This window comes from Tubulanus polymorphus, chromosome 12, assembly GCF_964204645.1.
Source record: "Tubulanus polymorphus chromosome 12, tnTubPoly1.2, whole genome shotgun sequence".
NCBI classification, from domain to species: domain Eukaryota; kingdom Metazoa; phylum Nemertea; class Palaeonemertea; order Tubulaniformes; family Tubulanidae; genus Tubulanus; species Tubulanus polymorphus.
This window is the reverse complement of record NC_134036.1, coordinates 3,562,779-3,566,023: the sequence shown is the minus strand read 5'-3', so window position 1 is coordinate 3,566,023 and position 3,245 is coordinate 3,562,779.

Here is a 3,245-nt window from a genome sequence, read left to right as displayed (position 1 = left end):
GGTATCAGTCGATCTTCAGCCTGCAACCACGTCCCCCTAGATACATCATCATTGTATCTGTGGACTGATAAAATGTATAATGCCTGGTGTTTGTAGTTCATTTTCAATTAGAAATGTCTCAGGTCAAGTACTGAACACATATGAAGTGTGGGCGATCAGTTTTCGGAAGTGTGCTGATCAAATGCCTGGTGTTTGTAGTTCATTTTCAATTACAAATGCCTCAAGGTGAAGTTATGAATATATATACATGAGATATGCACCATGAAAGTTGAAGTCCTGACCGCATCTTGGGAGAATTACCAGGCTGCAGATTGATTTGTATACCTCTGTTAGTTTAGATTTGTGCAATGAATTTTCACTGTTTCACTGCAAGAAAATATATACTAAGTAATGAATGAGCTATGCTTCTTTGTTGTAACTGTATGTAGAAGTGTGATAATTCGATTGAATATGGTTTATACTTTACGGTGCAATTAACCTTGTTTTTGTTTTTTTATCTATAAAACTGTTAGTTCTATCTCAGTGATGAATATCTATACGTATTCGAGCTGAATTTTGTTACCGAATGAAAATATTATGATGGGTTTACGAATAGTTCTAAAAAATGTCACGCTTGCCACTCGCACGTATATCCTATCAAGAGAAATGTTACTGATCGCTGTGTGTGACCAAATGTTTATCAACATTTGTTATGTTATAGATTATAGTTATTCTAAATTCGCTCTGAATCCTCCGAGTAATCATACTGATTACTCGCCGCGAGCTTTATCACGCCCCGACCACCGGCAAGAGGTTCTACCACACTTACATTACCAACCCCTAACTTGATCGGGTGTCTACAGTGGGGAACCTGGTTACAGTGAACTTCAGGGGGACCAGAAAATATGTTCGTCATAACCGATCATGATATCCAGTATGAAATTAATCAGATTTTCTTACTTGGGACGAAATTCTATATTTGTTATATGCGAGGAATCGTTGTAGGCCTATCCGAGTTCGTTGTAACGAGGTTCCAATGAATCTTTAACCAACTTTTGAGCAACCGGACTCCGGGGCCCAGCAGAGCATCAAATCATATATACATCATGTGATATCGATGGTGTGTTTAATTCGTGTGCTGCAGCGCCTGCATTTATATATTAATTTATCTTTAACTACTATTATCAAACGATGTAAAGAATTCTATGAATTTGATTTGATGAATGATTGTCATAGGAAGGAATAAATATATTATGCTTTGTCTATGAAATAATTGCGTAGAGATTCGATGACGATTTATTTCTTGGACGAAGGAAGGAACTGACTTGGACTTTCATCGAATTTTCTCAATAGCCTGCAGTAAGGAATAACCAGAGGAGATGAGATGGGGAGATGCAAACACGATATGTAATCATTTTTGGTGACTAACTGCAATTTGTAAGAAGATTATAAACGATTTGACTTACAAGACTAAATAACCTTTGACAAAAGCTCGCAAATTCAAGAAATCTTAATGTCACTTATTGACGTTATAAATCATATTGATGAATATTATGTCAAAATAAATCATTTCACAATAAAGAAATTTAATGTCCAATTGACATTTCATATTGATTGAGGAATATTTTATTATCAGAACCAAAACAGCAACATTCACAAATTTCTTGTTGCCATAACTGAAACACGACAGATTTCGTCATAACGATGAAAAACATTGTGACTATTAGTATAGTAAATAGCAACGATCCTGAAGTTGAGTCACCATCTACACTACATCGGCATGTTTATAATAGTACAAACAGGGTGTTTCAAAACTAAATATGTTTACATGAATTTTACAGTATATTCCCATTTGATTCGATTGGAGAACAACTAATCCATGGATAAAACACGGATAATATTCAGAATCCATGCAGAGGAAAATGAAAGACTGAAATATTAAAATCATCGACGATAAGTTCGAGCTGGATAATTACGGGACTCGACATACTCGACATTGTTTATTGCACTACGTGTATACGTACGACAGCGCCGTCTATCGTTCATTCTCGCCGCGTCTAAATTCTCCGGTAAGTAAATGCTCAATTGTAACTCTATTTTCACCGCTTGAAAGCGGTGTCAACGCGTAAAAACTTCTCCGAGTCGTAGTCGAAGGCCCATAGGTCGGTATAATCGCCGTTGAGGGGGTCGTTTTGGGGATTAAAGGGAGAAAATACGAGTCAAAATCGAACGAGTTTTGGAAAATTTGAAAAGATTGCGCCCTCGCCACCGGAAGCGGAAGTCAATGTTGAACGCACATGGTTTCGGGGCTCGGTGTTTGTGTTGTTTGTCGCTAGTATTTTTATCTGTTAATGGCGCCTGGTTAGTAATATCTTATTTATAGCGAGTTAAACTTTAATTCGAAGCCTGTCATATCTGTTGAAAAAATTCAGTAACCTTTTTCGTGTTCGAACACCTTGAATTATCTCGGATTTATTTGTCATTTTTATGCTCCTCAAAGTCATTCCTATATTTTTATTTCCGACTTATTTTTCATAAATATTTAACAAAATACACAAATTAGGCAGAGTTAAAATCGATTTTTTATCGCTGTTTAGCTGTCGGGAACACTTGGATCTAGGCCTATTACTAGGGTGGTTGTGGTTGTGTGGTAAAAATCTGGTTTCCGGGGTATATAAAAACCATAAAGTCGCAAGAGGCATTACGAGGCATCCCGAATTAATGAAACCCAGTTTTGTATATATTGTTTTATGATATTTATCCCGTGATCAGGGTCTACTTGTGCTGCGTAAGTATACAGGGTTCAAATGCTGCCCGAAGTAAAATTGTGGGGAATTTGAACTCACAAGCGCGGATAATTGGTCAAGCGTGCTTCCGGTAGCCCAACCCCCCCCCCCCCCATTATAAAAACTGGAGAAGTTTCCGTCGGGGTAGGTCGTGACTGGTGCGATGTTGTTTAATAAATCGAATCAATATTGCACTCGTCCCGGCCTGCTTCGCGGACAACGCAATCCTCATCTCGTCCCCAGAAACTGGGCTGTACCGTAACGGTTTATCAGATTATCTGATATTTTTCGCTCTTCAATTTTAGGCTGATCCTGCGTCAAATGCGGGCTCTAAATTTACTGTACAAAATGTGGTGGCAATATGAAGAGTTCCTGCAATGTCAAACGATTTGCTGAAGTGCTGACCGTAAGCCAACTCTGATACCTTGCCACCCGAAGATTTGAGATTCGCCATCAAGTTGACGCAGTGGTAAGATGACT